Source organism: Geospiza fortis, unplaced genomic scaffold (assembly GCF_000277835.1).
Source record: "Geospiza fortis unplaced genomic scaffold, GeoFor_1.0 scaffold962, whole genome shotgun sequence".
Taxonomy (NCBI): Eukaryota; Metazoa; Chordata; class Aves; order Passeriformes; family Thraupidae; genus Geospiza; species Geospiza fortis.
The window spans coordinates 334,197-348,285 of record NW_005054620.1 but is presented as its reverse complement, the minus strand read 5'-3'; positions in this window follow the sequence as shown (position 1 = coordinate 348,285).

The following is a 14,089-nucleotide window of genomic DNA, read 5'->3' as shown; positions in this document are numbered from 1 at the left end:
CCATAAGTAACTTCTCCTGTTCCATAGTAAGTGTCATTAGTTATGAGCCATTGCTTCCCTAAGGTTCTGCTGAAAGCTACACAGCCTGAACAAGCACAATATGTATGCTCATGGTATCCTTCTGAGAGTTCTTGTGGATTCTAAGCCTGACCTTCCTCCCCACACCCATGTTTCTTCTCAAACCTCCAACCAAATCTGACCACTGCAAATGAAATCTTTGACTGACCATTACTTCCCAGGATCACTCCTGAAGCCCTGTTCAAAACTTGGCATCATGTTCCCACTTGCATCCCTCTAAACCCAGAGCTGATAGTAGTGCCAGATCACACATAGTTAGCAATTCAGAAAATTCTTATTTGTGGTGTGTGTTTTTTCAGGACTCCTGTGTAAACACCATCTGGTGCTGAGAATTTGTTAATGTTTAGTTTATCAATTTGTCCTAACATGCTTTTTCCCACCACCTCCATTTGAGGTGGTTCCTCTGACTCCCTCCCCATTCACGGCGTCACCATCACAGTGAATGCCAATGCATGCAAATATTTGTTCAGCTTTTTGACAATGCCATTGCTGTCTCCCAGTGGATCTTTTACACAGGGGTCATTCATTGGCCCCAGTAGTTCCTCATCATCTCTATGAATCATGGACAGGTGCTGCACAGACAAACTGATCACATTAATATTCATAAATCAGATAAACTTTAAATGCATCTATACTTCAAATACATGCTGCTAAGTTTACTATGAAAATTTCAAATGGAAAACACCAAATGTGATCTTGGTACACATCCAAATATAAATGTGAATTCTTTTGAGTATTTCCCAAACAGGAGCAATTTTTATCTTAGGGATCTTCCAAAACTAACTGCTACACAAGCACACTGTAGCCTCCAGTCATGTCAAACATTTGTTATCAACAGAGATGACTGAAGCCTGGAACAACACCTTTCTTTGTGTTAAATGTTCCATTGAATCCCTGAAAGCACTCTGCTGGAGAGAGAGAAACCAAATACAAGATGACCCTTGCCTGGCCAGCACAGTGCTTTTGAAGACCCTCTTCATGTGGAGAGTTATTAAGAAGACTTATGTGAAATTGCTCATGAAAATTCATAACTACTGTTTCAGCAGTGGAAGGTAAAATATTTATTAAAAGCAGTGGATTGAAGAGAAAAGCCTTGCAATCAGTTTACCATACATAAAATAAGCAATAAAAGTGACTGTTTAACATTTACTTAGCAATCCCAGCTGAAGTCCTTAGAAAAAGTGAAGCTGGTGATAAGGGGTAGCAGCTTCTACAGCACTGAAAGACAAGAGAGCACCTTCAGTACAAGTGAGAGGGAGATGAGGAGAATGATTTATAAGGGCAATGATTAATCTTTCACTTTATGTGGGAACAGACTTGGGCATTTGATTAAATATTCAGGTAGAAAAACAACATCTAATAACACAAAACCTTGTTTTGCAACAGCTTCCATGGTCTCACTTGTCCTTCTGTGAAAGTGGTTTGAATTTTAGATTATTGAGGCTTTGATTTTGGGTTTGGTTTTTCTTTGTTGGCTTTTTTTATTTTTCCTGAATTAAAGATGACATAAATACATTTGAGTGTAGAGGTGTGGAAAGAACAGGAGTTTTATTTGGTTACTAGCATTGTTTTTTCATCTCCTGCTCTTCACCTGATCCAGGAGGTAAGAAAAGCAATCAAAACAATGAGGAATATGCTCTTGGTCCCACAGCAAATTTGCCTCATGTAGCAGGCAAATTAATTGGGGTGCTGTTCAGAGCTGAAATATATCACTGTGTATTCATCAGCACTGGGCATGGCAACACATAAAGAACATTACTCACATGGACACAGTAAGGATAATAAACCAGCAACACATGTCTGGGAACAAAAAAGCAACACTTTCAAGCTCATCTGTCAGACTTCTCATGCACTTGAGGTGAGGAGATGGGGGAAGGAAAGCAGGAGAACCTGAAATAGCATAGTGTCATGTGGGAAGGTAATATCACAGAGCTCTGAGCAGCGGAGACAGATATTTAAAATTCTTTTTCATTAAAGAACACTTTTAGATGCTTGGCTATTGCCCTTCTTTCTGTTTTCTGGGTATCATTTTAATGAATATGTATATTGCAGAATATTTTATTTATATATGTTCCCTCCTTCATCATCGCAATTCTACCTTGTTACTAAGTGACAAGGCTGTGCCGTTGCTATGTTTTTTCCCCTCAATAATCCTGCTCATTTGATGCTGCCATTCCTCTCCCTGCACAAGCAGGCCTTAGCTAGCAATGGGGAGAAACAGCTGGCTTTGTTTCAAGGTCCCAGATTTTACTGCTGTTGGTAATGGCACAAGTTATGCTGAGTTTACAGATGAGTGGTCCTCTGAAAATTTCTTACTATTGCTACAGCACAAGCTGCAGCCTCCTGGAGTTCCACTCTGCCAAAGGCAACCAAACTGAGCAAACCAAACCAAAGAGCTGAGTGACCTGCTAGACTGCTAGGAGACCTCGCCTGCAAGAACACCCATCTGCAGGCACTCAGCAGCTTGAGTCATGAGACCCTGCTTGAATTCAGACATCCCACCAGAGCCCACCTGAGCTCTCACACAGAGAATTTACATGAACAAAGAGATTACTCATCCACAAACAACCCAGTTACAGATATCTATTGTGCTGGAAAAACAAGTGCGTATTGATAGGGGCGTTTGCCCCAGGTGCAGTAATGCAGTAATGTACAGCAGGAGCTGTAATGCCAGCTGGGCAGCACTCCATACTGATCCCACCTCACTGCCCAGCTCACTGCATGCTCAGGGAAAGATAATGTCAGTGATGTGGACCTCCTGAGGGGCACATCCAGCCCCTTTGGTGATGCAGGATGCTGGGGCTCTCTGCAAGGGAAGACAAACTTCAGATAATGTGCATTTAAAGGCCAGAGAGACCATCACTAAATATAGCATGATCTTCCAAACGCCCAGGGAATATTGCTTCACCCACCAATTCCTGCTCCAAATCTATTTGGATGTTTTCAAATTATGTTGACCTTGATACTATATTGCAATCTGGCTACAACATCAAAATATAGCTCCACATTTATAAAAGCTTACACTGTAGTATTAATCAGTATATTTTTTACTAAATACGTTCACACTTCTTTCTCACACATCTCAAATTTTAGTTAACAACAACCAATGGTTTAATTTAAAATGTAAAAAATATCCTGTGTTATGCAACCACAACTAGGGAAATATTTAAAAAAAAAACTCAAAAAAACCAAACAGAAAATAGGCCCACTTGTCTGCTCTCCTGCTGTGATTGGGAAAGCAGATGATCTGGTTTTTTTACAATTGCTTTAAGACCATAGCTTTGTCAGCCAGGCTCCTGATCTGAGCCAATTTTTCCAGTTGATTTGCAGACCCCTTGAAATGGGTGTTTCTAATCCTGTTGTAAACACAGACATGACAGATACCATCCTGGCAGATATCTCTCGAGCTACAGCGTCCATCGCAGCTGTGAGAGACGTGCTGGGGCAAGGCTCGTCTCCCTCATGCCCCTGCATAATCCCAGGTTTTCACACAGAAAACTTTTGTATCCGAGCCCAACAGTCTGTTCACTGAAATTTTCCCAAGCTCTCTTGCATTCTCGTTATTTTTCTACTCCTGATAAAGGCTGGTTTGCCGCTAGTTACCCTTCCCTCCCCTGTCCCACTCCACAGTTCCCTCACCTAGAACCACTGCATCAGAGCTTTCAGGCCCTAATTGCTCTATTTTAGCATGGTTAGCAATTAATCTAAGTAGGCAAAACAGGGAGCCAAAATTCACTGATGCAGACATAGAGATTTCCAGTGTAGAAACAACAAACTCGCCTTGTTTCCCCTTGAAATCTGATTCTTGGCATGTTTAATTTTAAGCAAATATATCTCATGCTGAGTGGATAGTCAGCTTGAAATCTGAACTGGTGTCAAGAGGCTCAATGGCAATAAATGGCACATTTTCCTCAGCTTCCTTCAAAAAAGTAATTGTTTTTGGCCTGAGAACTCTAAACTTAATTTGGCTGCTCATCCAATAAGATCTCACTCATGCAAAGGTTTGCTTCTACTTGAAAACCACATTGAATATAGGTACTTATGAATGAAGCAGAAGTAGAGCATGGTCAATACAGTACTATAAATTATGCAGCCTTTCACTTTTCTATCAAGCTAAAGAATGCTTAAAGTTTTGTAAGTTTTCCTCTCAAAAACACCCTATACTCTATTTCTTCACAAAGTGATCCCATACTGGGTTCAGCTAGCTACTGTTTTTAAGAAGAATACCAACTATTGTCCAGGACAAAGCAAAAAATTTACAGCAATTTTTAGCAAAGGAGAAGAAGTATAATTAGCTAATTCTCAGCTTCAGTCTTGACAGTATGTACATGACCCGTTTATGCCATATTTGCCAGGCTTTCTCACCAGGCTCATTATCAAGGTATAACAGCACCTGGCAATCGCAGGAACGCCTACAGGCCGGGTGGAGAAGTACCTGAGAGCAGCCCTGCAGACAAGGACTTGGGGTTGCTGGTGGATGACGGCCTGTGGGGCAGCCCAGACAGAGAGCTGGAAAACCAAACGTGTCCTGGGCTGCATCCAAAGCAGCGTGGGCAGCAGGGTGAGGGAGGGGATTCTGCCCCTCTGCTCTGCCCTGCCTCGCTCTGCTCTGCTCTGGTGAGATACCACTTCAGTGCTGTGTCCAGCTCTGGGGTGCCCAACACAAGGACAGGGACCTGTTAGAGCAACTCAAGATCCACAGACTTAATAAGAAGACTGGAGCACATCCCTTACAATGCCAGGCTGAGACAGCTGGGGCTGTCCAGCCTGGAGAAGGGAAGGTTGTGTGGACACCTCATGGCAACCTTGCAGGATCTGAAGAGGCCTGCAGGGAAGCTGGAGAGGGACCCTTCATCAGGAACTGTCATGACAGGACAAGGAGTAATGGGTACAAACTGAAAGGGGGGAAATTTAGGTTAGATATTAAGAAGCAAGTCTTCACTGTGAGGGTGGCAGGGCACTGGTACAGGACACCCAGAGAAGCTCATCCCTGGCAGTGTGCAAGGCCAGGATGGATGGGGCTGTGAGCAATTTGGTCTAGTGTGAGGTGTTCCCATCCATGGCAGAGGAGCTGGAACAAAGTGATCTTTAAGGTCCCTTCCAACCATCCCATGGTTCTATGAAGAATGATAAGAAGAAATATAAAGATTGGTCAATTCAGATGTAATATTCAGCACTACAGAGATGCCTTAAATAAACTACAAGCAAAATAACAATTAAGTTTTGACAGAAGCATTTGCATAGAACAGTTAATAAAAATCACTTACTAAACCTTAACTTTTTAAATGATGACAAAATGACAATTAAGAATGATCAAATATGAATATTTAATTAGGTCTAATAAAATGTAAAGTCAAGACTAATTCCAATAACTAATTCCAAGGACTGACTTATTTTTTGACCACTTTGCTTGATTATCAGGGGGAAAACATCCTACAACCATTTTACAATCCATTGCTCAAAAGAAATTAGAGCTAACTGCTTCTTTTCAGGAAAGCCACACTGCCAGATTAGCATACAAAACATATTTTTAAGGAATATTAATTTTTTTTTCCTGAGGAATAGTAAAAAAACTTGGATGAATATAATTACTATCCAAGAGGCAGCAATTTGAGCTACACATACAGGCAAAAAGAACAGGGTTTTCTTTTTCCAGTTGTCATTGCCAGCAGCCCTACCCAATCCAGCTTTGAAGTCTGATTCGGAAATTTTTCCCAGGGCACCAGCCTATGATTTCTTTTTTCCTGGAGCATCCCATGGCTCTGTGGAAACAGTGATACATTTGTGCTCCCCAGTGATCACCACTGCTGCAGAATGGATGTGAGCAGGGGAAATGACACCTCAGTTGTGAGTAGGAGAGAGGAGGGAGCCCACACTGCTGAAGTCTGGGCTGGAGCCTGCTCCCCGAGGAGTGAGCAGGGTGATGGTGGGTCAGAGGGTGCACCCAGCACTGGTGTCACATCTCCACCTCTGCCTGTAGATCACGTGTGTTTTGGAGGCAGAGTGACCACTGAAAAACAGAGGTTGCCATTAAATGCATTTCTGTCTTATGTTTCAACTTCTGATTCAGGCTAATTACAGCTGCTCTAACCCAAGACTAACCCCTTCCACTCTTTCTGGCTGCCCCAAATTCATCAAGACTGTCTTGGAGTTTCCCTCTTTGAAAACGGAGGAGTTCCATCATGCAAGCAAATTCATATTGAGACAAAACATGCAAGGGAGATGGAGGGCCTTCTCACTGATCAGGGGCATGCAGGGATGGGTCATGACTGGGGAAGATGTTGCACTGTTCTGGTGGCATCTCACTTACAGCTTTCAGGAATGCTCACACCAGAGACCACGTCTGGCCAGCCAAGTCTGGGGACTGAGTTCCAGTTTGGGAGGGTTAGCCAGCAGTAATGGTCCTTACCTAAAAGACACCAGAGACCAGAAGTCAGGTCCTTGGCAGCTACCTCCCTGTGTCTGGGTAGCTGTTACTCCCAGGGGAGAAAATGCATGTCTTTCTCCCAAATTGTCATGTGTTCTCATGTGAGCGAGAAATCATGGTGAAATTCCACATTGAAAACTGACTGCACATGCAGCACCTTCTCACACAACCAACCTGCTCACTCTCTGAATTCTCACTTTTGCTGATTTCAGGTGACTGAAATAGATTTTACTACCTTTTGCTTTCTAGTTGCATAAAACTGAGAGCAAGAGAAAGAGAAAAAGGTTGTCCCTATTTCATCAGCTTTCATATTTCCTTTACCAGGGACAGCGCAGAATGATGCAGAACACATGGCTTCATGTATGGATCCCAACCAATTATGAAAAGCAATAAATACAGACCCCTATACCACACTTTTTCCTGGGTTATTTCTCAAAGCAGAGCCACTCTAATGCTTTATAAAATTACTTCCTGAAGACTGCATTTCTGCAGCAGCACAGCTATTTTTAGCAACCAAAACTCTGGAGCCACCAGCATACAAAAAAAGCTGTGAGGTACATCAATACCAGCTCACCTGACATCCTCAGCTTTGACTCTGCACCTATGCTACCAAAGGGTCTTTTAGTTTATCTGATCTGTCAGAGAATATCCCAAACAATGAGTTTCTAGTGGAATGGTTCCTCCAACACCATTCAGCATCTTGGCACTGAGCTAACATAGAAGGGGACAGCAAAAATACGAAACACCACAGCAGACAGGTTTTCAGTAAGAGGGGAAGGAATGAAGTCTGGGGGAAGGAAGGTCTGACGATGTCTTTGTCATCATGCAGCGGTGTCATGTCACCAACTTGGCCCAAGCAGATGCTCCAGGCTCTGTGCATACGCCCTGGCAGCAGAAATGAAACTGGTTCTGTTTGCTTCTTTCTAGTGCAGAGTAATTTGCATGGCATTGACAGATCTTCAGGTATAACAAGGGAACGGGCAAGCAGAGAACAGATGACGATTTTGTGCTGTGCAAGGAAACATGGTGAACAAAGACCATCGAGCATATAAATCCCCACCTGACCAATTATGAAGTTACACCTTTATCTATCATTGTTACCCAGAGGAGGGAAATGTCCAGATCTCTGGCAGTTTTGCTGCAGCACCAGCTGCAAGACATGCCATTGGCTCTAATTGCTGAAAACCTTGTTGTGGTGATGAAATTGATGCTTTATCTTCACTCTCAGTAACAGCCAGGGATACTGATTTGAAGCCAGAGTCTTTCCTCATGGAAACACATGCCCCTGCAGTAACTGGCTTAATCAGGCCTCTGATATACATGGTCACAGATCAAGTCCCCTCTAACTCTTTACACACCCAACACTCAAAATGCAAATGCCTGTTATTTGAAGGCCTAATTTTTTTTTTTTTTTTACCAGATTCCTCACCTGGATTAGGAGATCTTAAAGAAAGGGATAATAGGTAGTGCTGAAGCAACAATGGAGAAATAACAAGCAGTGATGTCACAAATGAATGCTTTAGGGTCACTCAAGGAATCACAATCAAAGATATTGGCAAAAATAGATTTCAAACCTCTTTATAAAAATGTGCATTAACAAACTCAATGGCAAGGTTCACTCTATTACCTACCTCATGGATGAAACACACAAAGGTAAATGAAGTCAAAATCCATTTAGTGTGACAGAGACCAAAGATCCAACAGGGTATTGGGAGGTTCTCCCCTTGAGTCATGAAGCTCAGAGTGAACCCCCTGGCTTTCTAAACTCATGATGAAGCCTAGCTGCACCTAGGACCGATCTTAGTCTCAGGCTTGGACAATTGTTTGTATCAAAGGAATCAATTTGTTTGCAAAGGCATCCATTACACGATTTCATTAGTATTAATTTAGCATGCTATCAGCCACTTACAGAGGATTTGTTGCAAAGAAGGTATCTCTCTGCCTGGGGTAAGGAAGGATGTCTTGATCTCAGGTAAAGCATCTCAAACTTGGAGAGGCATTTCAGCTCCAGTGGAGATCATATTTATGCAGCCACACTGCCTAGCAGGGAGAGCTCAATTAGGCTGTCATATTTAAGCGATAAAGCAGCTGGCTCCCAGTTCAAGTGCATACAGCGAGAAAGGTAAGCATGAGACTCCTTGTACCCACACATATGAGCCTTGGCAAAACCACCTGCTCTCCCTGCATTAACAGCATGCTTGGTGTTCCAAGTCCATGTGCACCTATGCTCCCTGGGTCACTCTGCCCCTTTGTGGCTTCCCTGGGAGATTCTGCCTTGCCAATGCCCAGTCTTAACCTCCTTTGGAGCTTGTACCAGACAACTGCTGCTAGTTTGGTTGAGGAGGCTGAGTGCATCCATCACAGGTGAATGCTCTGAGTCTGTAAATTTTTCAAATCTGTCTAGTTTGTCAATTTGTGCAAATCAACATCAGTGAAACTGAGTACGCTTCATCCCCTGGGGAGCCAAACCTTTACTGCAGACATTTCCTGGTTCTCAGCTGCCATGAGGATGAAACAGCAGGCTGGTTCCATACCCTTCTGAGTGACTGCATTCAAATATTTCCAAATATTTTTAATGTTCCTTTCTTGCTTGTCAAGGTTACATATCCTTGGATAGGGTTTCTATAACAGGTTTCTAACATCCTTTCACATACCCTTAAAATTGCCTGTAATGTTAGAGAGGGCTCTAATTTTGCATAGTTTAAACCAGTCCTGACTGCAGAGCTGTTATATCCTGTGCATCTTGCCTCAAGGCACAATGTAAATGAAAGTGAAGCTAAGAATAGGGCCTTGTGTCTCAGCTGAGGAGAGAAGCATGTGCCTGCCTAAATAAGGAGAAGTAGGTTATGTTTCTAATAACAAGCAATTTTTTTCTTTTTCTTTTTTTAGGAAAAAAAAAAAGTGAAAAGTATCAACAAATTTGAGCTGATCTATTCTCCTTGCCTCATTCCTAAGCAGATAAACTATATATATAAGGAAAACAGACAGACAGAAAATTCCCAAAGGAGAATCTTGTCTTGTTTAAGATATAATGAATTCAGTCTTCAGAGACCATGAAGTCTGAGAGTTTTTAAGCTCTGTAATGTCAGTTGAATAATTATCTCACAAAATGCATTTGTGTAGGTGAAGTCCCTCTGGTTTAGTTGTTTTCGTGCTATAAAATGGAAAGCTGCTAGCCCCTTGGAAAAAAAAAAGCACAGGGAAACCAGAGAACATCAATTTTGTGCAATCACTTCTTTCCACTTGTATTCTCCACCTAAGTTTTGGTGATGAAACACCTTAGAAATAAGGTTTGTCTGTGACATAGACTTCTCTCCCAGTTGCATGTGCAGACAACCAGAATGAAACATTAAAATAAGGAAAATTAAACATATTGCCTAACAGTTGAGTGTTAAACATGTCATTAAATGAAAATCTTAGACTAGGTTGAAATACAGACATTTCAGAAAAACACCCTTATCAAACACTTTTTTTTCATTAAGTTCATTAAAAATAGAGTATTACTTGAATTGCAAAGTGATTGTGACATTAACTTGATTAGTTTTTTTCAGATGTAGAATATTTTACATTTAGGAGATAAAATCTGGCAGTGTGGCCCTGTGGATATGGAACTGGATTAAGAATTAAACTGTTAATTGGCCAGGCAATTGGGCAAAGTACATAATCCCTCTGCATGATTCATATTTCTTCATCTTTAATACAGAGTTTTCATGCACTTCAGCTTTCCCAAAGTGTTTTGATTTACACAGATAAAAGGCTTATATTAATTACTGTAGATGAATACTGAAATGCCATAAAAGCATTGCTTAATGAAATATTGATTTAAAAAGTATCAAGTAGGATTAAATCCTCGCCTTAGATGTTGAGGAAATGCCTGTGAAATGGGGGTCTCAGATCAGTATCCTCAGAGATGATTCACAGCTCTGAACAGAGGAGCAGACAGGATACTCAGAAGTCCTGAGTTGTTCAGTGGAAAAGCCAGGCCCTGGGTCTCCTAAACGACCATCTGGGATTGCCATTGACAATCCAGCCACAGGCACCTAAGATGCCACCACTGCACACAGCAAGATCCCTGGTGACACCAATGTCTTCAGGCTGTTTTGTTTCCTAAGTGGAAATGAAACCTAGGGGAGTTGAGGATATAATTTCATCTCTTGCAAAAAGCTTCAAATTGTATGCTCTGTCTCTTTTAGTGGAGAGTGGCCTGGACCTGGAGGGGTGGGGGGAGCATTTAAAGGTTAGTAACTAATGAGGCTGTGTGGAATCAGAGAGACCAGAGACAGAGGGAGGAGGAGGCAGTGGTTTCTGAATTAGGGAATCAAAAGAGAGCTATTTACACCTATATGTGCAGAGACATTTACAGTAACCCACAAACACCTACAGTTTAATGCACTGTGGGTATTTTAGGTGAGAGTGTTATGCTGAAACATTTCAATAATGCAGTCAGAAAGTTTAAATGTAAAGGCAAACTGACAACAGCCTTGTAATTGATGTTTCAGCATTAGAAGTGCTTGAAAAGACGTTGAAAAGCAATTTGAAGCATCTGAGGGGTGGAAAATCATGTGAGCAGTATGCAGTGGGTTAAACTACATAATTTCACCTTTTATCCTCACAGTGATGAACTGTGACACCTTTATTTTTATGTTCCTATACTACTATTATAGTCCTTCTCTGAATTCTGCCCTTTTTTGTGTTACTACATTTTCCTCTTATGATTCTGCATTTCTGTCCTTCTTTCTTTATGCTATTTCATGTACTGGATGGCACTGAGATAAAACTGACCACAACCATGTTTCCTGAAGCTATAGTGAATGCTGCCGAAAAGTTTATCAATCTAACTAGCTTTTCTTCCCTGCCAGAAAATCACTGGGAAGAGTGGCAAGGGACAGGCATAGCTAACTCAGATCTGAAGGCCTGAGGCTGCATCTGCCAGCCCATCACAGGTCACAGAGCCAGCGACTCTGGCCGTGCTGCTCATTCACCAGGAAAAGAAGAGAGACGCGTGCAAAGCCATGCTCTCACCTCTGCCTGCTTCCCAGCCTAGACCTGTGATTTCTGGAATGAAATTTGGTTGCTGGGGAGGCCAATGGCACAGCATGGCTGTTAGCATTTGCACCACACAGGGGCTGCAGATGAGCCCCTGGAAACCACCCAGGGCTTTGGGCTGCAGAAAGGCAGGTGAAGCTCTGAGAAACCCCTGACTAGACTTCAGTGCAGCCAGGTATTTTATCACAGGTATAATTTTAATTGCATCCATAATCCCAGTGAAGTCTGTAGGGCTATTCACATCTCTCCATTTAGGCACTTTATGTAAGTACTTTGCTGAATCTGTCCCTGGAAGCTTATAGAATTTTTTTTTTTAACCATGCGTAGACATCTTACCCCACAGAATAGTTTGACAAGTTTAATTAACAACCCGAGCACCACTTAAGTGACCCAGAAGCACAGTTTAAAGCACAGATGGAAGTCAAGACAGATCAAGTAAAGAAAGACAAAAACTCCAATAGAATGAAGCTCTAACCTTGTATCCAATTGCCTATGCCTGAAGTATCCCACCTTGCTTCTTTGAGACCCTTGCCAGCGTGAGGTGATATTCAGTAGGAGCCTAAGGTAGTGAGGTTGGGCACATAATAGCAGAGAGAACAGACTAAGACATGAGCAAAAAAAGGAAGAAAACATCAAACATGCAGTGAATGTCTGGTCAGCCTGCAGAGCCCACCCACAATGTGTTTGAGGGAAGCCTGTGGAAGCTTGGAGCCCCCTGCTCAGGGCATGTGAGCTCTCAGCCCTCTGAAACTCTGTGCATGGAACACTAAGAGGAGCCATTCAATACAACAGAAATTACAGAAACCAATAATAAAACCTTCACTGCGTTTACATGGTGTGGGGAGTGGGGAAATCTCTCATTCATCTCATCTGCAGCAAGGCATTTCTGGGATATTGTTTGTGTCAGTGAGAGAGCTGCAGGCACAGAGACTCAAGGCACACTAACTCATGTATTCTCTCACGATCATCTGTGCCATGTACAAGAGGCGCTGATAAAAATAAATCAAAGCAAACATAGAGCAGCTTAGGGTTTAGTTTTGCCTTTTCTGCTGGTATCCAGCGTGCAGTCCTCCATCTCTGTCACTGCCCTGTGCCAGCTATTTCCTTGAGTTAGCCTGGTCTGTGATCCTACAACTGCAGACAATACAGAAGCATAAATAAAAAATATCTGCACAGAAATAATTTAAAGGGATGATCTAGAAATAGACTGAGTTCTTATCCAGGGCTTCAGTTTTGGTAGTGATGGTGGCTTTGATGAGCCTTCTTCAGACTCCATGCTAAATTCATCCATCCATCTCATTTTAAAGAGTGGGAGAATTAATCCTGATTTTAGCTCTGTCACTTCAGGGAATGAAGAAGGAAACAGCCCACTAAAATAGATCTGAACTCAACTCATGAGGTGAAAGTCCAACTCTTTATGAGTATCCATTCAGTATCTAGTAAAAGTACAGAATATTCTAGATTGTATCCATCTGATTTTATAGTTCTCTGAACAATGGAGACAAATCTGAAAGCTGGATCTATTAAACTCTTCACATAAAAACAAAAGCTGGGATTCAGCAAAAAAAGGGAAAGTGTGAAAAGTTTCACTTAAATTCCCTTTTTTCCCCCACTGTAACTTCTCTCCCACTATCACTTCAGTGATTCAAATTCTACTCCACCATCTGTTCTGAGAAAAAACAAATGGAATCTGTCTAATTTCTGGAAATTCTGAAACAACCTGGGTAATCTCTTTCCAACAAAGAATCCAAGTACGAGTCAGCTTTCTGATCTTTATATTTTACAAGAAAATGCAGCTGAGACTGATCAAAAGAACACTTATAGAACAGAAAGCAAACATCCCAACAGAGTAAATATAGACCAAAATATGTATATATAGAGCCCTTCCTTTCTCTGCCTAATGTACTCATGACCTCAACTGACAGTGTCTCACTCAAGCTGCCAGACTGTGTAACGAGTCTGAAGGATGTTCACAGCAAAGTTACCGAAGAAAGTTCCCTGAAAACTCTGGATTAAAAGTTAAAAGTGAGTATCGAATCTGTAATCTAACTTGGCAGATTTGAAGCCATGTTTTTAACCTTGTCAGCTGCCCATGAGTTACACAGCATGAAAAGCATCCCTTCCCTTTGATGGCCAAGGCAAGAGTACATCATCTTTTCACTGTGATGTTTGGAGGACATGACAGATGAGCCTCCTCCATGTTCCTGTTCAATGCTGAGAGGTGCAATTTTACTGACAATGCACATCAGCCCCCCTCCAGGAAAAAAAAGTTTTCAAAAAAATAGATTGAGGGGGGAAAAAAGCATTTTGGAAGAACTCTTGAACTTTTTCATCTGCATTCCTAACTTAGCTTCTTTCTACATATTAGGTTTACACAGAGGTAACACATAAGAGTGAGAAGAAATAGAGCTGTTATTCCTTCCATTAAAGATAAGCATAAGTAGTATGCAAGCACCCTACAGATTGCTGGTTAAATGTACAGCAACTAACCAGATATCACAGTAAGGAGTCTTTACTTTCAGACACCACACCTGCTGA